The sequence below is a fragment of the Anser cygnoides genome, chromosome 3, assembly GCF_040182565.1.
Source record: "Anser cygnoides isolate HZ-2024a breed goose chromosome 3, Taihu_goose_T2T_genome, whole genome shotgun sequence".
NCBI classification, from domain to species: Eukaryota; Metazoa; Chordata; class Aves; order Anseriformes; family Anatidae; genus Anser; species Anser cygnoides.
The window spans coordinates 26,885,797-26,910,040 of record NC_089875.1 but is presented as its reverse complement, the minus strand read 5'-3'; the positions used below and the strand labels follow the sequence as shown (position 1 = coordinate 26,910,040).

The window sequence follows — 24,244 nt, the reverse complement described above, 5'->3', positions numbered from 1 at the left end:
AAAAAGCTGACATGGACTAATTTTAATATGGGGCTAGTTTGAGCACACTTCATAGTGATACAGCACACATACAAGTGATACAAGAAAAAAAAAAGTGTGAAGAATAGAAAAGCGCAGGCCAAGGGAAGCCACACTCTCCTTCCTCATTCTGCTAATGCAAGAGTAAAGTGAGGGTATCCTAGTTTTTAAAGACTATTTCAAATCTTTTTACAACTGTATTCAGGAAAAATTCCTATTGCGAGAGTAAAGAAAGAACACGTGGAAAACTCATACGAAGAGTTAGCCCATGCCAGTCTGTCTCAGTGTTCTGCACCATCTGCAGAAATAGGCAGGCATCGCTGCCTACCGTGTTGGTAAGGGGCTTGTTTATCTTACCCTCCATTTCTTTGTCTCTATTCTCACAAGATTAGGTGACTAATTTTTCATTATGCATAAAGCTGAAAACCTGGAGTGCAAAGTACAGCAAATAAGGGAAAAATTACTGGCACAAAGACTTGCAAGTTGGTCCAGTAAGAACACCCTCCAAGTGTGAGTCAAGATCTCCCTTTGCCATGTATTGGACCTAAAAGCCTTTGTGTTTGAGCTGGAGCCCCAGAAGATTTGAATAGAGGTTAGTACTTGCTCATAGTATTTCTTAGAAATCCAGTGACCTGCAAGAGAATGGAAAGAAGAAAACAACCACACACATACTAATTAATTCAATGAGCTTTATACATTGTGTTGAAAAAATAGAGAAGACCTGTAATCTTCATCTTGAGTTTGGCAACAGAAGCCTCTGTGGTGGAGCCAAAAGTCAGCATTGCTGATGGAGCACAGCAGCAAAGGTTCCAGTTTCATAAAGCATTGGAGGAGAAGAGCATCTTGTCTGAGCCGAACAGTAACTTCCAGGGAGAGAGGAAGTGAGGCTGCTGGATCTTGGTTAGATTAAATTTCTGCTGTTAAAAGGAGGAAATTTGGTGCTAATCTTTTTAAAGCAATCTCTGCTGTAATTGACTCTTTGTGAAAGCAAGAATCTAATAACGAGGACAGCTCAGGCAAAAACCAGGCAGCCCTCCTCACATCTGACTGCCAGCCTGCTTAGGGTGAGGAGCGGCTGCATTCCAGGGCAGCCACTTCATCACAGCCATCCCGACAGGTACGCCTGGCCAAGCACTCCCATCTTGTGGCAAAGCACTCACCGCCAAAACCCATGTTATCGCATCCACCTGCACAGCGAAGGGAAATAATGCCACCTGATCCTATGCTAGTAACAAGTCTCCTCTGCTGAAGGCAGGTTCTCATGCTTAGTTTAGATAGTCATTGGTAAAATATTTACTGCAGATGACTAACATTAAGAATAAGGGGAAGCAGGAAGGAGCTTCACATCGTTGGGAACATATTTAATGACTTGCAAAATATTCCATCATATTATCTCATTTTATGAGGCCATGAATCCCAGTAAACACAGTGACACTTGAATGATACCTTTGCTCTCTAAGCTTCTTGGCACGCAACAGTAATACTTTCTTTTTCCCAGAGATGAAGATACTGCATCGTTTGCCTTTTCACAAATCAAGATGAAGTCTGAAGTAATTTTCCACACTGCAGGATAGAGACATCTGTTATCTCATCCTTACTTCTTCAGGGACATGTCCACTTTGATAAGAAGAATAATGGAGACTGAAATGTGTGGGTACTATAATCAGTATAGTGGAAGTAGTTATTTGCTGAACACAGTTCTTATCTTGGAAAAAAGGATGACTGACTAAGATGGATGACTCTTAAGTACAATGCATGGTTTAAGCCAAGATGTTTTAACCCCCTACAAAGCTTCACATTCACAATAGTTTCACTACAACAATAAACACATTAAACCAACTTTTGGTTAATAGTATTAAATTGTAATAGTACACAAAAATGTTGTCTAACATCCATTTCCTGTTGTTCTTGTTCTTTTGCATTTAAAGCTAGAGCCTGGAATACATACAAAAGTGTTATACACTTAAGGGAAAAATCACTGAATATTCCTACAGCTTTTTTGTTGTGAATATTTTTTAATTGCATATTCTTCTATTTTATGGATCCAGGTCATATTTTGTGTTACAAATCTAAACAGTATTTAAGCTGTGTTGTTCACATTTCAGACTACTGAATGCCATGGTTTAGCTGGGACTCTTAACCTAACACTGACCTTGTGGAGCAGAGTCCCTGGTAGCGGAAATCACTACAGTTCCATTGATCTCAAAAAGAGCTATATTCAGTTGTACAGGTTTAGAGTATTTTCACAGAATCACAGAATCATCTAGGTTGGAAGAGACCTCCAAGATCATCCAGTCCAACCTCTTACCTAATACTAACAAGTCCTCCACTAAACCATATCACTAAGCTCAACACCTAAACGTCTCTTAAGGACCTCCAGGGATGGTGACTCAACCACTTCCCTGGACAGCCCATTCCAATGCCTAACAACCCTTTCAGTAAAGAAGTACTTCCTAACATCCAACCTAAACCTCCCCTGGCGCAACTTTAGTCCATTCCCCCTTGTCCTGTCACCAGGCACGTGGGAGAATAGACCAACCCCCACCTCTCTACAGCCTCCTTTAAGGTACCTGTAGAGAGCGATAAGGTCACCCCTGAGCCTCCTCTTCTCCAGGCTGAACAATCCCAGCTCCCTCAGCCGCTCCTTGTAAGACTTGTTCTCCAGACCCCTCACCAGCCTTGTCGCCCTTCTCTGGACTCTCTTGAGCACCTCCATGTCCTTCTTGTAGCGAGAGGCCCAAAACTGAACACAGTACTTGAGGTGCGGCCTCACCAGAGCCGAGTACAGAGAGACAATCACTTCCCTAGACCTGCTGGCCACGCTGCTTCTTGCACAAGCTAGGATGCTGTTGGCTTTCTTGGCCACCTGAGCACACTGCAAGCTCATATTCAGCCGACTATCAACCAGTATTCCCAGGTCCTTCTCTGCCAGGCAGCTTTCCAACCACTCATCTCCCAGCCTGTAGCGCTGCTTGGGGTTGTTACGCCCCAGGTGCAGGACCCGGCACTTGGCCTTGTTGAACTTCATACAGTTGACCTCAGCCCATCGGTCTTATCTTAAAACATCAGCTATTTAAGAACTCCAATTTCCTTCCTTCATTATTAATTGAATAGAAGATACATATGCTAATCCCATAAAATGTGAATTATCACCTATCACTCCTAACTAGTTAAACTGTCACATAATGATGCTGAAGTTAATAATGCTATGCTGGCTGAAAGACACAGTCTTTACCATGGTATGTAAACTTGTTTCTACTACCCATGGTCTAAATAAGAGCTGATCCGTCACTGAAAAACAAGGCACAATGAAGTAATTTCTACAATAGGCTAGATGCATATGAAATATGAAAAATGTCCTAAGGAAAGAATCTAATTACTTAGAAAGACATTCCTTTTAGAAAAAAAATGGAGAACTGGCCAAGTTCCATATTGAAATCAAAATCGGAGCCTACATTAATATGCTAAGTATGCTTTACAAGGCTGTTGTAGAAGAAAATACTGTGCATACAGAACAATTGTATCTTCACATTTTTTTAAAAATAGTATAAATTATCACACAGATATATTCCTTTTGCCAAGATTCATTTTTTTAACTATTTTTTTTTAAAGAAGCCAAGCTAATAAAACCATGCTTATAGCTTCAGTATGAAGTCCTCCTGCCTTTCCCTAGGTCAAAAATGTCTGTCAGATGTCTTTAGAATATGAGTGTCCAGAAATGTACAGAGATTCATGAAGGTTTGACCATTTGGTCTCAAGTACATAAAAAATTTTCCAAACACATTTTTAACTCTTTTAAAGAAATCCCAGGATTTAGTAACGCAAGAATACACTGTTTAGATAGAGAAAAGCAATTATGTCATATTATAGAACTAAAACTCCCCGAGGTTGTACAAATATATCAAAAGCAAAATTCATGATGACATGTCACTTTATCGACACATTTAAAATTCTTTGCCCAACACAGTTATGCCGCTACCAATGAATAGTGTGAATATTCCTAACTCACAATAAAATATTTACATAATAATATATAAGAAGCTGTCATCAGATGGTTAATATTATAAAGCTGCTATGTGAAGCCCAGATAAAAGGATAGTAAGGTGATTACAATTTTATTTTTTTTCCTGGCAAATCTTCACGGAAATAGAACTTCAAAAAGCTAGTATATCAATAACATCTTCGGGAGACATCTGCCAGCTTCCACAAAACCCAAGATTTTCAAATCTGAGAGAAGTCTGATGAAGACCTTCAATTCACTTAAGAGAAGGCAGACTGGTTTAAAGGCGCACATGTTGTTGTAGCAAAGCTACCCATCTGCTACCCATCCCTTTCCAGCTCTGCCCACCCAGCTCCCATATGCTTTATCTTCTTTCTTATTTCCAGACTCTTTTCCTTGCTAGTTTATTCTCTACAGGGTTCTTTTAAATTACCGTCTAGACCCTTTCTTTTCATTCCCCATGCCTATCTTCTCCTCCCTTGAATTTCTTGTTTTTCCACCTAGATGTTACCGCTCAAGTCTCAGCAAAACTCCAAAAGGCTAGTTGTCCTTTGAGGTGCTTTTTGGGTCCATCTGGATTTCAGCCGTCTTCTTCAGACTATTCTTCCCTTTCAATAGCTATTCTTTCTTTCTCTTTGTTTTTCTCCCCACTTTCCTCTGTCATAATTTGGTCTTGGTTATCTTCTAGTGTTTCTTGATGGAAAGAGTGTCGGCACCATACCATTTAGTCCATTGTCCAGAAGAAATATTTAACTCCTTTGCTGTAAGGGCCAGACAGAAGAAATGCTTTTATTCCAAGGTTGCCATACAGGCTTGGACACAGAAGACCACAGACTCAAACACATGGCAGCAGAGGAACTGGTCAGCCCTGTGGATGCCCACTACACTATCTAATACAACCCCAACAGAAAGATCCCAACACATCCTTTATTAAGTGTCTTTTTTTTTTTTTCTCTCTCAACTTCTCTCAGTTTGGCTGAGCAGCCAGTACTTTTTTGAGAAATAATAATTGAACTGCTATGGAAAGAGGAATGTTCTCACACTAACATTACTCCTTTCCCTTCTCTTGATGGAGGGACCTGCTAGGTCAGAGGGTAATCTCCTGCACAGGCACACGTCCATCCCCTCTCTGAACATGAATAAGATTTTATAATCTTGTTCTACATGATAATTCTCTGTCTTGAAGTTATCAAGATCAAATTCAATTATTCACTGATCAACTTCCAAAAAGGCGTAAGTTAAATTACGGGAACATTTTATATGTTCCCCCTGAACTAGGAAAAGTTAAACAGCCTCTACAGTCCCTTTATGGAGGTGGTTGTTTTTAGCAATTGCACAATGACATCTGGTGTATATTTACAGAGACTGTACTAATGTAAACAGAAGACAAATAACACCTCTTTCTTAGACAGATGTTAAAATGACTACGAATTATTATTATGAATTGACTTTGTAATTTATTTTCGAATCCAAAAAATGTTCACTGTGAGGTTTGCTTTTCCCACTGAGTACTAAACTCTGACTGGACAAGTAACTTGTTCTGTTTCTGTGAAAAGAGGACTTTTAAAGACACCCATCATGGATAATTGCCACTTGTATGAGGCCACCAATTTCTCTGAAGTTTGGTCTCCTCCATTAGGAGAACAGTACTTTTTCATGGGATGGCCGAGGAGGGGAGCAGCCCCTTTCCACAGAGACTTTGTGAGACGCACTTGATATCAGTCAGTGCTCTTGAGAACCAAACCTTTTTCCTAAGAAGCCCTTTCAGATAGACTCAATTACACAAATATCTGCTTATACATAGAAAGGTTTTTAAAGAGAGAAGTTTTCTCCATTTCACAAATGAAAACCCACTAGAATTAATTATAATTTTTATGGAGCTAAGAACCAAGTCCTCACAAATACAAATCTCCAAAGTCCCAAGTAGCCAGAACCATGGTTTTGATTAAGAATAAGCTACTAATTAAACTCAGCCAATTTTAAAAACTCTTCACTGTATGTGAAATTCAATCTGCAGGGAAGAAATCCCATGTAAAATGGTTTAAGGAAATATGTAATTTCTAGATGAAATTGTCCAGGCAATATAACAAGAGATATCTTTATCCCTCCCAGCCTTTCTGCTTCATACTCTGTTTATTCTGTTACCCAAACACTGCTCTTGATGGTAAACTCCAAGAAACTAGGTGCAGAAATGCCAGTCATCTACTATTAGAATATAAAAGGCAGCTGTTAATGCTAAAATAAATCATTTGTTGTTTTGTTTGAATAATTTTTATGCATTAAATATCTCTGAAACAGAGATTAGATTGATTATCTAGTGCTCATCACTGAGTAAAACACAATTGTACCAAAAAAGATTTCACAAGAAGGTATTTTATTAGAGTGCAATATGAAATCTATTTTTCCCCTCTGGCTTCAATATTTGCCTTGATTGGAGGAATTTGTTTAATTTATTCCTGCACAGCAATAGCTAGTATGGAGGTTTAGTAAAGAAGTTTTGAAATATATCAAAGGAATCTTATAGAAGATCAAGAAGAAAAATGTTTTTGTTGTCTTGTGTAACACAAGTGGGCTATCAAAAGCAGACATTTCTATTCAGTGCACTGCATAAATTTAAAGTAGCATGTGCACCCTTCAGCGTTTTTCCTCCTCTTAGTTTAAATAAAGTCCATCTCAATCTAGATTAAAGAATAAAACTTTTTGACTATTTAACAAAATTGCCACTGTTCAGATTTACTACCGTGGAAGGTGACAATTCCAGCAGGTAACAGAAATTTTCAAAAATCTATAACGTTTCCCCAGTGAATATACTTTTTACAACTTAAAATTTAGGGAAGACCTGCGTTTTTATTATGGGCAAATAATAATAAAAGAACTCCACACGTTTCATCCTTTTAGTCTCCTAACTTACATGGAATGTAATGAAAAATTATTATCAGCAGGGTTTTAGAAGTGGGCTGTATGATTCGATAGAGAATTTAAACTCTGCCAGAGGTGTTCACGGGCCATTAAAAATTTAAAAGAATGTAATTCCATACTCTGCAGGAATAGATCAGCTCCAGCTTCAGGTTCTCACTGGAACTGTTTACATTTTGCTTTTCACCTGAAAAATGTGTGAACTGGATAGTCATCAGCTCTGGTTTCAATCACTGACTTTCCCCTGCAGTGAAACGTAGCTGAAACAGTGTACCTGTCATGCATTGCACAGCACTGAATCAAATGATTTATGAGTGTCTGACAGTGATCTGATGCTTCTAATTTGTCAATCAAAAGTGTCAGCTGTGACAAAAATCAGATAGCTTTTGTTATTTGCAAACACACCTGGGGAAGATCAGTCTTACTTAATTTCCCCACATACCCAGTAATGTGCCCAGAAACGTGTAAGGCAAATGGAAAACTATTCCTGCTCAGCCTTAATGGTTACCTGAAATTATTCTACATGATTTACACATATGCAGAATCCTTGTCTGAATACTATACGTGTAATGAAGCTGCTTCCTGCTAGGCTTATGAAGAACCCTGGGGATGTGCATGCATGCATGTTCTTGCCCTCCCTTGCTAAGCTGTCCCAGGGGTGCCAGAACCACCAAGGAACCTCCGCAGGTCCCGGCTCCGGGCACTGGGGCTGCAATGTGGTGTGAAGTCCCACAAGGCTGGAGACTCTCACCACCAGACTCAGCTGGGAAGTTTTGCACAGGTAACCTTTACAAAGGAAAAATAATGTTTCTCCACTTCTGCAGTCAGTAAATCTATATATGCTGCTTTGCTCCTATATACCTAGAATTTTGTTTTTGTTTTCCCCTCCATCTTGATTTCAGAAAGACCAAGTAAAATGTTAAAACTGTGATAAAAATCTTATTTTTCTTTTGCCCTGTATTTCCAGTGCTTTCCCTGTCCTCTCCATGGTGCTTTTCCAGTGTAGTAACTGTATGACATATTGCTTAAACTGGACTCTGTGGATTACTGAAGTATTTCTTTCTCTTAATGAGAGAAATTGGGCATTTGTTTACCATAAGTCCTTCCTTATTCATTTCAGACTGTGGTAAATGTTTCTTCAGTGTCCCCTAACAGCTACTAACAGTAATAACACATATTCTTGGGGGAACACAATGTCTTGCTATTAAGACAAATGTTCTTTTTCTGAAATACTATTATTTACAAAGCAATTTACTTTCTGTATATTATCAGTGCAGCTGCAAAGGACTAAAGGGCCACAATTCATGCAATTTGTACTCCATCTACAATTCCAAAATTCAAGAGAAGAAATCAAATTTATATAGAAAACAATGTCTCTGAAGATTCACCCTGGAGCAATCATAGCTTAACCTAGAAAATTAGTTTCTCTGAAGCAGCATGTGGAACAGCAAAAGGATGAATAACCTGGATGGGCTTTCCTACTCACCAAAGAGTGTGGCCTGCTGCAACATTTTCCACAGCCATAAAGTATGGATCTGGCCATATCCTTACAGCCAGCTCTGCACTGAGCATAGAAATTTCTTTTTTTGTTCTGCTGGTGAAAACTTGCTGTGTTGATAGCTTAATGTATTTTAAATGTCTTTGTCTGCAGCTTGCTCGAGTTTGCTCGAGTTGTTTCAATGACAGGAATACTTTGCCTAAAAGTTACATGTGGTTTCATAAGTTAATTTGAACTTCATTTTCTTCTTGCAAATAAATATTGATTTAAGACTTCTGCACTTAACTCACAGTTAACCAATATAAAACCATAAGGCTTAGATTCATTAGTTCACGTTAGAAAAATCCTAATGACCATTCGCATTTTTCACAGGATTCTTATCTCACTCACACAGCCTGCTTGGACATCATTTTACAAAGCAGTTAGTAATAGATACCTTGCCATACTGCTGAGGCAAACTGTTGTGTTCGGTACTAAAAATGACAATGCTGTAAGTTAGAGTGAAAAAAGAACAGACATTAAATCTGCTGTACAGCCTTTGGAGACACAGTCATGACTTTTTTCTGGTATTCCAAGTAGCTGGACTCAACACAATCACAGTCTCATTTTAACCCATAACTTAATGGATTTCTCCTTGGCAAGTCCCGGCTCATGGACTCACTGATATGCAGCAATGCTCAGTAAACAGTACTCCAATTTCCTTTCAGACCAACATGTTGTAGAAATGTAAATAAATAAATAAAATGTTTGAACCACTGGGATGATTTTAAGTTAGGTTGACTAAGGCTCTGCCAGAACATTTTTTAGCTTCTTAAACCCTTTTGATTGTGGACTTTAACTTTTATGCCTTAAAATTCTCTGATTATCCTTCAGTCTGATAGTGTTTTCTTTCAAAATTCTCAAATGTTTTCTTAGAGAAGGAGAAGTTCTAGTGCTTATATCTTCAGAAAACATCTCAAAAACATGACTATAAAGACTCAGAAAACAAGGGAAAAGAAAAATTGCATCACTTTTTTTTTTTTTCTTCCCCCTTTTTTTTTTTCAGTTATATGATTTGGAAGGTAGAAAGTTAGTCATGATTTCTGAAGAACAGCAAATCATCCCTCACGATCTGTTATTGTTTTGTTGTGTGTTCCAGATGAGTAAAGTTTTCCTACTGTATCCGGAATTTACGCTAACAAATCTAATAAGAATAACTACAAATTTACTACGCTTCTTTAAAATAAACAAACAGAAATGTGCCAAATTCCTAGCATTGTCTTAGTGAATTAAGTTTTCTGATGAATAACTAGTTCAGGAAAAGACAGAGTCCCAACGACATGTTCGTCCAAAGACTAATCAGAACACAGGCTCTTTCCTGAAAGGTTAACATCAGAAACTTCCTTGTCACATGCCATAAGCACATGCACACACTCTTGGAAATATCTCTGTCAATCTGTCATCAGATCTTGCACCTTCTACTCCAGCAGGATCTTGCCTTCAGTTTTCATATGTTCAGAGGGATGTCACCACCTTCCCTAGTCCTTCTCGCTGCTTCGCTAGACTCTTGTGACCCTCTGCACTTGAGAGATCATCCTTCACTTGCTTCTTACTCAACTCAAGGAACCTCACCCTGGCTCCCTTCTAATGTCCAGATCTTCTCCACCTTGGGCCAGAAGCCTTAATATATACTCCTAAGCAGTATATCCACAGAGTCCTTCCACTTCCTGCTTCTTTCTCTTGCTAAGCCTCTTCCCTTCAGCCTGACTTCTTATAATTTCTCTAGCTGTTTGATACTTTCTCCCCACAAAGTTTACTAGGGAATGTCTGTACTGCTTTAGAACATATAGGCCTGATTTAAACTTAAAATATCTAATTTAGGTATCAGTAGCAGTTTACTTGTACCAATATCATGTGCTATGCCTAGGATAATTGACCAAATTACCTCACTGTCAAGGCATCTAATTATCCTATGTGATGTTCCATGTGACTGGACTACAACATATACTGGAGATAGATAATTGTAAGCAAAATCAGGCAAATCTGCATGAACAGTGTTAAGTAAAAATGACATAGCAGTAACCACAGTATAGGCAGACCCTTGGGACCAGGACTTTGCATTATCTATCCAGATAATTGTAAGATGCTGCAGTCATCACATCCTGCACTTATCCTCATGGCTAATGAGCCAAAGAGTGCATTTGAGGTCGGACTGCAAGTACGAGCCAAATCCAGCCATTGCTCAGCCCTTGCTGTGTGGGAACGAAATACCAAATACTGGAGTCTTTCACTGGAGGAAACTGTTTTGATTTAACCTGCAGATTCCCTCTCCACATATTATTCCAGACAGCACTCTCTGGATACTGCAGTATTTTTCCTATTTTTAAACAGTGTGAGGCACTTGGCTGGGAATTCTCCGTGCTCTAATGTGTGTTTGATCAAAAATTTAACTACCTCTTATAATTTAATTGTAAAATGAACACTTCCTTCTCCTGCAAATGAAGTTTCCATGGAAACTGCTCATGGTACTGTTGCTACAAAATGGAGGGGTTTTATTAATGGGTCTTTCTATTTTTTTCTGGATTTACAAAACAGCTCTAGCTCAGAGTCTTGAGGCTTCCACATTTCCCATTTTTTACAGAAAAATATATTCAGAGAATGAGGTATGTAAACAGGTCATAATACTATGGTAGAGTAAGAGAGCCTAAATTTTAGCTCCATAGAGCCCAGGCTGAGAAGGGGCAGTTGAGGTGGAGGTGGAATTACATTTTCTATTAAAATTGTTCATGCAGATTGATAAAAGATACTTATTATGGGATCATATATTTGTGATTTCAGAAGACAGTCGTAGGCGTCACTGATCAGGGATATTTTGAGTTCAGTGGGAGACTCCTGAAAAACAAGTAATTTATTTAATCAATATCATCAATATAATCCTCTCTGTAGGAAATGCTATTCTATTCTCTCCTTAAAAGCACTCTTAGCATGCGGGAACCATCCAAGACAACTTCCGATAGTTCTGGTCCAGCTTGTAGACAACTGGTATGTTGAACAACACCTTTCTACAAATACCCATGTGAATACCTGGACCACAGGCAGATCCTATTTTATGACACCAAATTATATCATGTTGTGTCCACAGACATTGGGAGTAAGTGGACTCTGAATTTTTCACACCGTGAACCTTCCACACAGGACAAGGAGCTTTTTGACAAATGAAACCTGATTTGCATCTGTTTCAGTAAGGCAAGACTTCATAGAATCATAGAATGCCTTAGGTTGGAAGGGACCTCAAAGATCACCTAGTTCCAACATCCCTGCCATAGGCAGGGATGCCACCCATTAGATCAGGTTGCTCAGGGACTCATCCAGCCTGGCCTTGAACACCTCCAGGGACGGGGCATCCACGGCTTCTCTGGGCAACCTGTGCCAGTGCCTCACCACCCTCTGAGTGAAGAATTTCCTCCTAGCCTCTAATCTAAATCTCCCCTCTTTTAGTTTAAAACCATTCCCCCTCATCCTGGCAATATCTGATTAAGCAAAGAGTTCTTTTTTTTTTTTTTTTTTTTTTTATAAGTCCCTTTCAAGTACTGAAAGGTTGCAAAGAGGTCACCCCAGAGCCTTCTCTTCTGTAGGCTGAACAGCCCCAGCTCTCTCAGCCTACCTTTGTAGGAGAGGTGCTCCAGCCCTCTGATCATCCTCATAGCCCTCCTCTGGACCCACTAACAGATCAACACCGTTTCTGTGCTGGGGGCTCCAGACCTGGATGCACTACTGCAAGTGGGGTCTCAATTCAGTTGGAGACCAAATGCCTCACTTCAGGCCTCCAACTAGGAAAAATCTAATGCAAAGTCTCTTTCTTTTCTATCTGGCACCATACAAAGTTGGTGTTGTGGTATTAAGAGCCATTCACAGACAAGAAATTTGGCATGTCAACTCCATCCACTATTAACTGATTTTACTGTATAAAGCAGACTTTTGCGCTCACCTAACAAATACCTCTCTGAGGTTCACACAAGGAGACATCAGCTGTGGGTACTGCTCCCCACCTGAAGGTCACCTGCAGTGTCAGGTGGCAAAGCCACATATGTTTATGGTTAAACTATTTCTCAAAGGTTTCATCTACCACCACTAGGAATAAAGAAATATTTTCTAAAAGAAAGACCATGAAAGGGCAGGAATGATACGATGTTCATGATCTCCTTGAAATCTGTGTAGACTTCTAGTTGGTAAGTCCTGGACAATAAGCAAAGAAACCTTTGCATAAAACCTGTTTTGCTGATACAATTTCACGTCCAAAAGAGAAAGAGAAAGTCCTTGTCCAGAAGTTAAACTAGTATTTAAAAAGTAAATATATCTATGTTGCAGAATGCATACATGACAATTTTACTCATCAGCTACTGAATGCAAAATAGTCTTTGTCATCCAATTCCTTTGCATTCTTGCTGTTAATTAGCAAGTCTAGAGAAGAGAAAGCATATTAAAAGGAGTCAACAGGAGACAACTCTCTAATGACATAAGAAGATGTCATGTCATCTGTTAAAGAAATCCCACCACAACTTAGCTAATTATATCTAGAGGTCTCAATTTGTTACTTTTGATCTAGGATTACATGACTTGCTTTCCTCTTGTTAATTGACTAGTTCAGAATTTCCTGAACATTATATGATCTTTGATGCAGCTGCCCTCAGTCCCTTTCAGCTGTCTGTAGATCTCCATATAACAACACTAGCAGAAGTTAATGACAGCTGAAGTCTTGATATCTGTGAGAATGCCAAAGTCATTTTTGACACTGACAATCAATTATGGCAGCTTCTGCTGAAAGATAAAGCTTTCCCTGTTGGTCTTGATGTTTTTGGAAATGTTGGAGATGAGATATCTCATGTTTTCTTGACCCTGAAGTCTGATTTTCACCAGGTAACAAATGGCTTACAATGAGAGAACTCCTGTAGTGTGCAGCTAGGATGAGTCAAAGGTTGGTAATACTAGATGATGGGTACAAATGACTAGTATCACTTGAATTAAATGACATGGAAAGAGCATCTTTAGATATTGCTGCCTCTGTTCTTACCTACCAGTAAATAAACATCATGTTTTCCAAGGCCTTTCCTCTTAGATTCTTTCCTGGGCAATGACATGGGTTTGAAGTGCTTGCCATGCAAACCAGTTTGGGGTTAATTTGTTATCTGGGGATCTTAAGAGATAAATGTCTATAGCATCTGCATCATTTGCTGTGTAGTGTTGCTTGACTACTTGGAAACCATGTCAAAAAAAAAGTATTGCTAAATTTCAGGAAGAATATTCTTGTTTTATATTGATTTTATTTTATGGAGCAGTTTTTTCAGCCTACCTTGCTGATTTGGAAATGAGGAGAGTTAGCAGCACTTTGCCAATATCACAGACTTTAATAATACACTTGCTAGATGAGGAATTCAAATACCTTTCCTGTGGCCTCCTGAATTTTACATCTTTTAAGCCTGAAAAAGAACCTACACCTGTCTGTAAAAGCTATTTCCGTAACACCACATAGAAGAAGGATTACTAGGTTTTATAGCCCAGCAAAGAGAGATTTAAACTGGTCTTCCCTGCTGCTGATTTCAGATATTCACCTTTTCTTGAATACCACTCTACTTTTTTTTTGCAGTGCAATCCTTTCCTTTGCAGGATGTAAAGACAGAACTTGCTTCCACAATCACTAGATATTACCAGTCACCTGTTAAATTAAAAAATGCCAGAGTATGTACCGTATCCTCCCTGTCCTTTTCATGGCCATTCCCGTGCTTGACCCCCCACAGTAGTGGAAATGATACAATTACATACACAGGTGGGTCTGATTCTGACAATTAACTGTAGTCTCCACTGGAAGTGTTTCGATAGGCTGTCTCCCAGCTATAGCACTGCTGTGATTCTGTTCTGTGACCATTTATATTCCTGAGGAGAAGGACCTGGGGGTGTTGGTTGATGACAGGCTCAACATGAGTAAGCAATGTGTGCTTGCAGCCCAGAAAGCCAACCATATCTTGGGCTGTATCAAAAGCAACGTGGCCAGCAGAGCAAGGGAGGTGATTCTCCCCCTCTGCTCTGCTCTGCTTTTGTGAGACCCCACCTGGAGTCCTGCATTCAGCTCTAGGGTGCCCAGCACAAGTAGGACATGGACCTGTTAGAATGAGTCCAGAGGAGGGCTGCAAAGATGATCAAGGGCCAGGAGCACCTCTCCTATGAAGACAGGCTAAGGGGGTTGGGGTTGTTCAGCCTGGAGAAGAGAAGGCTTTGGGGAGACCTCATTGCAGCCTTCCAGTACCTAAAGGGGGCCTACAAGAAGGCGGGAGAGATTCTTTTTAAAAGGGCATGTAATGATAGGACAAGGAATAACGTTTCTAAGCTAAAGAAGGGTAGATTTGGATTAGATATTAGGAAGAAATGCTTTACTCAGACAGAGGGTGGTGAGGCACTGGCACAGGTTGCCCAGAGAAGCTGTGGATGCCCCATCCCTGGAGGTGCTCAAGGCCAGGCTGGATGGGGCTTTGGGCAGCCTGGTCTGGTGGGAGGTGTCCCTGCCCATGCCCATGGCAGGGGGGTTGGAACTGTGTGGTCTTTAAGGTCCCTTCCAACCCAAAACATTCTGTGATTCTATAAAACCAAGCCCACTACTAACACTGCATACAAGAAAATATTCAGAGGCAGGTATAGGGATTTGATGGATTTTCAATTAACCTAGGTGTTTTTTGGGGTGCCAGCCTGCAAGACCTATGTTTTCATGTATTGTTTCTGTCATTATCTTAAGATACAGTGTCATAACTTAGATATTGACAGACTAAAAGCTTCTAAAACTCATTTTATAATAAACAAAGGAAAGAAAGGAAAGGAAAGATTTGCAACACTTTCCTTAGATGGATAACAGAGCTCAATCCATTCTATTTTTCCTATTTTTATATGCTATTTGGACCAATACACCTTGTTTTAGTTCTTTTTGTTGTAATTGGGCAGTAAAAACCTCCCTCATCATGCTTTCCCATCTCAGGTACACTATGGGTAATAAATATATTGTTAATGTTAAGAATTAGTTAATGCTTAGAGAGCTCACTGGAGTCTGGATTATCTCTGTCTCATTACATGTGCCATGGTGGCCATCTGTCTCCAAGACCTAGGCAATGCAAAACAGTAAAGATAGCACATGGGATTCCTGTGAAATAGCAGGTAACAAAGGGATGATATTTCTCCTGAGCCAACAGAAGCTGCTTCTGTGATATTCCTTGAGGGCCAGGACACAAGAATATTTTTTTTTTCTGAAGCTCTAACTCTGTCAGTGCTTACTCCACCTGATGAATGTCTGTTTCTCAGTCTTTTTGGTCTTTTTGTAGTTGTTCTGCCGTTTGCTTTGCTCTTCCTGTCTTAATATCCTCCTTTTTTTCTTTTTTTTTCTTTTTTTTTTTTTTTCCCTTTGGATTTGCATAAAGTATTAGGCAGATATTGTACAAGGTTAGGAAATTCCTTCTTCTTTTAACATTGTAATCACAGTTACTAATTTTGTAAACATTACTTAAAGCACTCTTCTCAAAAGAAGGCAAGATTAGTGAGAACAGTTTTAACAACTTTGAGAGAGATCTTATACCAACAAGGAGCGTAATACCTGTAGAAGCATACTTTTCCCATTTAGAACAGAACTGAGAATGAAGACAGAAGCTGTGCACAAACAAGCAGAGCATTGTAGCTTTGGAGTCTACCAGAAGCAGTGCTTCTAGCATCAGAAATTGCAATCTGCTGTCTTATCCATAAATATTTTATGATATATAATCCACACATTTCTCTTAAAAATATCGAATAGGCCTTTTTTACAAAACAAAACATCCATGACATTTCAGTGTTAAAACACAGATCATTTTTACTTAAAGCCTTGCAACAAAGAAAGATCTTTAAAGCAGCTAAATAAAGTAGCCACCCCATTTTGTCTAATGCATGGATATTGTGACTCAGATCTGCTGGCAACAGCTACCTTCAGAAGGCTGAGTTAATTTATAGCTTCATAAAGAACAACTTATAATGACCTGTGCTTATATGCTGTTTCTGATATTTTATTGATCAGTGTAGGTGTCCGAATGGTGATTTCCTGCTGCCAGCTCCACTGAGTAATAGCTTGTAAGTGCTTTAAATATTAAATATAGCTGGAAGATTTGTTTTCCACAAGCAAGGGGAATCCCATTGTTCAAGCCCTTGCAGGGTTATTGTATTATGAATAATTGAAAAGACTGAATTGAAAGGTTAAGGCTCCAAGCAACTCTCCCACAGCTCTGAGAAGAGCTGGCTAAAAACAAATGGAAAATCACCCAAAGTTTGGCTGTTTGTTTCATTAGCTTTTAAAAATTGGTATTATTCTCATAAGCAAATTATAGTTTGCAATAATCAAATCATGAAAACTGATCTGGAGACATTCCACATACTGATGTCATCAAGATTTCCAATAGTCTGTTTAGTTTTCTTGGCAGGAATCGTAGGAACATAAATCATTCTGATCATAAAGGGCAGGAGCATAGGTGCTGGGAGATTAGAGAAACAAGGTTTTCTAAGGACAAAAAAAAAGCACCTCAGACCTCAGTCTCAGCTCTTCTAACTGGATTAGAAATAAAGATTTCCAAATATTTCCTGATTAACTTGTGGCTGTTGGCTACAAGCTAGGCTATGTTTTCCTCAGTCTAGAATACTTGGTGCCTGTGCTCAGATTTGTTCCACCATAAACAAGGATGTGTTTACAATACCTTTAAAGAAATAGATCCTATGTTTGTCTGAAGATAAGCATGCTTGTCTGAAGAAACATATTTTTCATTCATGGAGTTGTCAAACTACTGAAAGAAAAACACATGAAGGTAAGGTGTCATCTCTGTTGTACCATATGTAAAATGTCTGTGAAACAGAGATGGCTGGAGGGATGAGCTTAGAAGTAGTATATTTTCCAATACTAAAATGGCAGAAAGTCCTCTCCTTCTTATGCAAGAGACCAAGGAGTTTTAAGATTCAAATCAACATTAAAAAAGCAAACACTTTTGTTTAACTGTCTTTAAGCTATGCAGATGAGACTTAATTTCACTGTGAACAATTTTTATTCATTGAATTTCCTTTCTTCCAGCCAAGTTCTATTACTTACTAGAACAAGAAAACAACATTGGCATACTAGCCATTTCTTGAAAATAGAGTCATATTAAGAATGCATTACAGACTCCTAACATCCATATGCACTCATCTTCTTTAAGGAGCAAATAGGCAAGTGTTTAAAAATATCTTGTTTATCCTGTTGCTGCTGAATTTTAAGAACTAAACAGTACCGTGTACACCAAACTGATCTGAATTCCAGTCAGAAATTTCTTATAAGGCACCATGGCCATCATTAAGAAGTTTAGTGCACCGTTAATAGGCCGGAGCTCAACAGCTAAGGAAAGCATCATCCTGGAACGAACCATGAGGTCTCAGTCTGCTTGCCTTTGATTTTTTCATATGAAGATTTTTGCTATTGGCTTTTTATGCATAAATGAAATATTCACATAGATGATCATTGCCACTTTTACCTAATGCAAGATCTTAAACTTTAATCTTGGTTTTATTTATAGGATTTGATAAGGTTCCTCTGAGGAGAGTATTGAGTAAAGCTTCATTTGTAAAAATCAAATTAAATCACTCTGGTAGTCTACAAAAAAAACTTCACTTTTTTTCCACCAGCTGATTTACTATTATATCTTTTCTTTAAACATGCAAGGAATGTTTACATAATGTTGTCTATGCTGAAAAAAATCTGGTAGCACTCACAATAGGTTATGAGGATTTTAACAGCATACAACTCTCGGCAAAATCCAACAAACTACAGAGCAATTAGAAAGGTTTATCACACATGAGTTAAACTGTAAGGAAAATCAAAACAATAATAATAAAAAAGAAAATCAACAAAAATCCCCCCCCCCCTTTTTTTTTTCCTAAAAGAACAAAGAACAATGTTTTTTTACAAGACCGTTCCTGTCCAGAAGTAAGATCAGGAGCAGCACTGTGATTGCTGGCCTATTGTTGTCCACTCTCATGTGTTCTTTCTGCTTTTTTGTGGAATAACCTGAAAGGATGAAGGGACAAATTAGTAACATATCAGTCAAACTCAGTCATCCACCACTTCTGCTTTTGTGGGCCAGTGCATGCAGTAATTTTTTTTTTTTTTTGCAGTCCATGGATATTTTGGAGTAAGATTTGGTGCTTCAGTAGTACAAACTGGCATCCTATAGAACAACCCTGCTCCGCACAGCAGTTCCAGAGCTGCCCCTGTGAATTCAATTCTCCCAATATGTCTTGTGATGGAGGAAATTAGATGGGCTACAATACTCATCAACAGAGATCACCTCTGTTTTTCTCTGGATACTTCAGAGTACTTCAGAGATTTGACAAAGTTGGCGACATCCACAGAAAAATGACCCCAGGCCATGAGAGCAAATGAGCATTACTAAATGTGATTCTATTAATTTTAGTTAATGTACTGAACTCATGCAAATAATTTGCTGTGACACTGTGAGGGCTAAGGAGTAACTCAGACAGGGAACAGTTCTGTTTGAATAACAACTGTCTTCTTTTCATCTTAATCTCTGAAAATATTGATGAAGTAGACCCTGCAGGCAAACCATGGTTGATAGGGTGCCCATGAGACTGATGGGATGTCATTAAGCTAAGTCTTTGCATTAATGTTTAAAGAGCCAATGAATCTGTTGTTTTGTTTAGATCTATGAACTGTTTTTCACATGACAGCTGTTGGATACTGAGCTTAATTGATGGATTATTATGTGTCCTCACAGCTTCATGTATATTAACCTTGAGTAGCCTTTTACAGTTAATCTCAGCTGAAAAGAAATATTTCACTAAAATTTCTGAGAAAATCAATTTTCTCCTCCTTCCCTAGCAGCATTTATCAGACAATAAATTAGAAAAGAATGATATTTAAAGGTTATTTTCCCAGAATTACAATCTTTTTTTTTTTTTTTCCTTTCTTTTAATTCCACTGACAGGTAAAGCTGACCAAGTTGTGAACAGCTTCATTTTTATCAAGAAGAGATTTATTTTAGAGAATGCAGCAACTGTAACAACACAGATCAACTATGCACATATACTGCCTAACTACTGGCTCTGCTGTTATATCACTGATTACATTCTGAATTTTCTTCCACGTGTTGATCCCCAACAAAACATGAAGGGCCCTCCACAGAACAGAAATGCAGCTATTCTTGCTGTGCAGAACACCATGCAGTCACAAATGGCAGAGAAGTAAACCAAGCAGTTCCACCATCCATTATGGGAAGAAGAAAGACCAGAAAAAAATCATTTACCATTACCACTCTGAGCTTAATGTTTTCCACTTACCCATTGTTTTTACCCAAATATGTAGCATGAAATACTAGCTTGGTGCTTTCTTCTGTCTCGTTTGTTATAGGGACTGAATATGACTTCTGCTAAATGGAGTCTGTAAAAATACACTGTGCATGATGTAGGTCTCAGGTGTTCCTCGCCAGGGAGTTCAGAGACTGAGTGCTGCTGGAAGGACAAGTAAACCTCATCAAGTTTCCCAGCACTGTGCTGCAGGGAGCTCCCAGTGTTAAATCCTGCCATCAGGCCAAAGCTTGCTTTCATGACTTATTTCTGTGCCCTGGTCTGGAGTCACCTTCATTTCAGGCACTGTAAAATCATTTTTGTCCGATAAAGACATAATCCTTTCTTTTCTGTCTTGCATGATTGTAATAATACATATCATATGCAAGATGATTTACACCTGAGAGGAGAAAAACATGCTTTAAAAAGCTTTTTTTTTTAAAAAAACATATTTTTTTTAACTTTGAGAAATAAAGAGAACAGTGTGCTTTGATCATGTTAATTCCACCAGCTCCCTCCTCCAGACACAACTCAATCAGAGAGTGGTGAACAAGGTCTGAACATTTTTTTCCATAGAACACATTTCATTGCTTTGCCAGTTATGTTGTTCCCTACCATAGCAAGACAGAAATTTTACTTTACATAGGAAAATTATTCTCCAAGAAAGATTTTTGGTCCTTTATATGTTCATTGGAGATATGCATGTGTTTCACCACGAGGCATCCTTTTTTCTTATGACTGTGTTCCCTATAAGCATAGTCTTTTTCTTCAGTAAGGCATTTCTTTTCTATATCTGATTGCTTCCTCTGAAATCTCTCTTTATTTGGAGACAAAATTCAGCTACCTAGAGAGTCACCTTAGAGCTTGTATTATCTTTCTCAAGCCAGTGAAATTAGTCTCTAAAGACATACCCCAGATATTCTCCTTTTAATTCTGTGTACTGCTAGCAGATATTTTCTAAATACGTGACACTTACAACAAATGTAATGACCTTTTTGTAAAAAATACAGAATTTGCTTGACTTTTAGTACCATAGAAGGACAAAAGACTGCAGGATATAACTATCAAAAGTAAACTGATAGGGCTCTGGATGTGTAGCTTTCTTGTTGTTCATTAAGATTGTAACTGCAGTTCTGTCCTTTCTGACAGTTAGTAAAAAAACATCAAAAACAAATTTGTGGGAAGCTGTTCTCAACTGAAAATGCATCCTGAAGAAAAAAAATAACAATTTATGCAAACATTTATATTGTCCAATAACATTCTCTATCATACCTCAGGAACAAAAAGAGAAGCTCCTCATAAAACTTACACGCAAGTTATGTGACAAGCATGGGTGAGAGGACATAAAGAGGTGATTTATCCACAACTTCTTCTCCCTAGGAACTTTAAGCACTTCATAAAGAGAGAGACAAGTACTATTTCAGAGCTGAAAGGCAAGAAGAGATGAAGCGTTTGGTCCACAGTCTCATAAGTCGATGATGGAAACATAAACGGACATTAGGTCTTCTAGGAATGCCTTCCTTGAGAAACAGCCAGAGGACTGAAGGCTGTGGTCTCTATGTGCTCTCACACAATTGCTTCTTTAAGCTTTGCTTACACTTCACTGTTTCCTGTAAGTTTATTTTATTTAAAAATACTTTTGGATGTTCAGAGCTTTATAGATGGGTGCTAGTGATAGTGTCTGCCCTTCTGTAACTATAAATTATATTTAAAGTCTCGTAGGCATAGGTGAAAATGCACTTGATGAGGAAATGTTGTCTATGAGGCCGTCCAGAAATTTAATCACATACTACATGCCCATTTCCATCTCCTACCATACCTACCTACAAGCAAGGGACTCCGCGTTTATCTATACATTCATAAGAGTTACCTGTCCATTTAAGTGAAAGTAAAGAAAGCAGAGAACAGTAGGTGGAAGCCAGCAATGAGACAAGAAAAAAGCAGAACCACCTGATAGCAGTATTCCACGAAAAGAGCACAAAGGTGGTATACAATATTATGAGTGCTAGCCAACATTTAAGGACCCACCAAATAATTTGCAGAATTATTTTTAGCATATCCTTTCATGAGTGTGGGACCTCAGACAGGGTCAAAATATTCCAAAGATGAAAAACAACTGCACAAAAATGCAGCAGTGTCATTTTACACCAACAAAGTTATTTTTGAAAATGTGGCTTCCAAAAAGGAGTCCAGATTTCATAGGAATAGACCAGGTGAGTAAAATATACTAGTTTTGTCGTGTTGGTTTCCTTGTGGGAAGACTAATTTTGTTTAAGGTGTGTAACTTGGCCATCAGAGTTGTAAAACCAGCAACTGTAAACCTCTTGCATACATACCACTGGTCCAGTTCTGAAAAAAAACAAATTTTTCCTCTCTTTTTGAGGAGTTACATTTTCTTTGAAGTAAAAGGAAAGAGGAAAATGTACCACTGAGCTGAATGCAATACAATCAGAGCCAGCTCCCACACTGAATCCAGACTGGTTTAGAACCTCATTTATAAAATGCTATTGACACTTTCACCTGAATACTCTGTATACCAAACACCCCACTAGATAATGTAGGGAAGATGTATACAGTGTCAGCACAAGGGCTCTTGTAAATCATTAGGAGATTGTCTCTGCAGGATCTGAGAAAGGACACAGAAATTACTGGCCAAGAAATGACATCAGAATACACTTAAAAGAAAATTGAAAAAGGTAGATTGGTCTGCTGTCTTTTATTTATTTATTTAATTTTTTTTTTACTGATCTGGGAAAACCAATGGGGCCTTTATCTGCTATAGTATAGCTAATATAACTGCATTAGAGAAATACATTTTTCTTGTGTAGTAGAACTCAGAAATAATGTCTTACCATCATTTTTCACAAAGCCAGTTACTAACTCTTAAGTTGCCACCATGCTCTTTAAATGCAATTCACTTAAGCTGTGTGAACAGGGTGACACAGCAGGATGGAATAACTGTAAGGATGAGGCTAACTGGAGGCAGCATCCCTGTGGAAATCACCTGGGCTGTGTGGTTTGTGCCCAGGCAGCTCAGGGATGAGGTAGCTGTTTTTGTGCACGTGCTCGTGTATTCCATCTGCCACTCTGCATCTCTGGAACAGATTTGCTTTCACGGCACCATCTGCACATGGACATTTCTAGGAACTGGTTTGCATTTTGGGACAACTTGGCATCTCTTTGTCTCCCCAATTAAAAAATAATAATTAAACAAATAAACAAACAAACAAAAAAAAGAAGAAGCAGTTACTGAATGCCTTTCCTTCACACTGTGTGGAAACCTTCTCTCTGTTCATGCTTGTGAGATAAGCTGCAAATAAATTAAATTAAATGCTCCTGAGTGCTGGTTAACTATGTGACCTAAGCCCACATGGTTGGCACTTTCAGAGATCTTGACAGCTTTTCCAGGTCTTTCTAAAATGTGAGAGGTTTCTGAATACAGGAGGTAAGAAAGTCAGCTGCAGAAGGTGTAATTCAGTTGTTTTTACAAAAGTATTCTGTTTCTGTTAAACAAATTTTCTTTCTGTTAAAGAAAATGAGTCTCAAAGGACATGGTCATCAATGGTACATCATTACTTCATTTTCTTTGCCGCCACCAAAGCATACATAAAGTGTGTAAAGCAGGCCTAAGAAATACCTTGTGCACCATTGCCGTAGGGTCAGATGCAGCCTGGGGAGCAACTCCTGCACTACGCGGATGCCGGCATGTCCATACCATTCATGAGCTGGGAGCCCGCTGGGTGCTGCCAGGGAGGCAGTGGGCAGCTTTTCTCAGCAGATGGAAGTAACACGCTGGTTTCCTAAGCTCGGTCCGACAACCTGAAAGTGAACCCATCAGCACAGGCACAAATTCAAGGTAGGCAAGGGGGATAAGGGATACTCATGCACTGTTGATCACCAGCTGACCAGAAGGATGTGAAAATTACTTAGATTTGACCAGGTGGTTTGCTGTATCCATTTTTGGGGTACCTGTTTATGTTGCAGGCTTTAAACGTAAAATATCCATGTACAAGCTTTTTGTTTCAAGGTACCTGAGTCTTTTTGGTTTATTAACGATTTAATACTATGTTAAAAAAATCCTTTCCACCTGACTACGGACAGTTATGCCTTGAAATTATTTTTCAAATCAGGAAAACTTATGTTGAAGAAGTGTACCTAACTTCAGGAGAAATCTACTTACCATTACAAACAGACCACACAGCTTGTCTGAAAACTGAAAAGTGTAGTTTCTAAATGTGCATAAATAAGGCTAATGCTAGAGTGTGCTAGCATGTGATGGCATTGGGTATTACACATTCAGAATGAAAACCCTGTTAAACTGAAGTAAAAATCCAAAGACAGCAAAATTTGCCGAGAACTGGCAAACATCATTATTTAAAGCACAGTTGCCATCATGATGTAGAAATAGCACACAGGGCTCTTGCACATGACTGAATTCCAACAGGGCT

General features: G+C 38.7%; 1 long non-coding RNA gene across 2 annotated transcripts in view; it reads right to left on the bottom strand.

The window, feature by feature from the left end:
- Window positions 1-689: 689 nt before the first annotated feature.
- The window catches only part of LOC106031637 (uncharacterized), a 69,867-nt gene continuing 46,312 nt past the window's right edge, over window positions 690-24,244 (bottom strand). For both annotated transcript variants that reach the window (XR_010830140.1, XR_010830141.1), the window contains 3 exons: window positions 23,434-23,615; window positions 17,165-18,501; window positions 690-11,303 (listed from right to left, as the gene is read on the bottom strand). This is a non-coding gene — a long non-coding RNA (uncharacterized lncRNA). The remainder of the gene's footprint in view (window positions 11,304-17,164; window positions 18,502-23,433; window positions 23,616-24,244) is intronic.